Source organism: Lagenorhynchus albirostris, chromosome 13 (assembly GCF_949774975.1).
Source record: "Lagenorhynchus albirostris chromosome 13, mLagAlb1.1, whole genome shotgun sequence".
NCBI lineage: Eukaryota > Metazoa > Chordata > Mammalia > Artiodactyla > Delphinidae > Lagenorhynchus > Lagenorhynchus albirostris.
In genome coordinates, this window is record NC_083107.1 from 81793762 (window position 1) to 81794735 (window position 974).

Below are 974 nucleotides of genomic sequence, written 5' to 3' on the forward strand. Positions count from 1 at the left end.
CGCATCCTGACTGCCAGGTACAGCCGAGTTCCCCTGCTGTTGAAGGACCTACTGTGTGCTTGAACCTATGCTCATTGCTGGGGTAACCACGGGAGCCATGACAGGCAAGGCCCTGGCCTCAGGCAGCTTACATTCTGGTGTGGTAGGCAGATCACATGCAAGTAAACAGGTAAATGAGAAATTTACATATTTTTTTAAAGTTCTATGAAGAAGATTAAAAGGGGTAGTGAGATTGAGAGTAACGGGGAAAACCCACTTCAAATAGGGTTCTCCCTGGAGAAATGACAGGGCCTGAAAGTTTAGAATCACCCAGATTCGTGAGGGGTGGGGACAGGAAGAGCCATGCCTGGTGGGAGGAGACTCCCGGCTCTGCTGGGGACAGTGTGTGTAGGTGGGAACCATTCCCACTTCAAGCCGCTACCATCTGTCCTCACCGCTTCCTCTAAAACAATCCTCCCTCCATTTTTAAGCCCCGCTTAACGCTCTCCTCTGGAATCACCCCTTGCTGGGACTTGCACGACTCCATCCTCTCCTGTGGCCACTCATTTCCTGACTCTCTCCTGCATGTCCTTTCTCTGACCTCCCTTTACTTTTGTTGTCCCCAAAACTCCATTCTTTGCCCGCTCCTTTCTCTCCCTGCACCGGAGGTTTGTGACTTTGGGGGATCACAGATCCCTTTGATTCTCTGTTGACCTCTCCTCCTAGAAAAAATAACTGCACATTACACAATACATAGGATTCTTTTCATATGATATTATCAAGGAGTTTGTGGGCCCCTCTAGACTCTCGGACTCCAGATCTAGAAGCCTCATCTATACACTTTCCCAGAGAGATTTCAAACATTCCCTCAGGACCATCTATTCTTTACAACTTTTAAACATTGAAGTGTAGTGGAAAGTGAGGGGCGAATAGGCAGAACACAGAAGATTTTTAGGATAGAGAAACTACTTTGTATAATATTATTATGATGATGG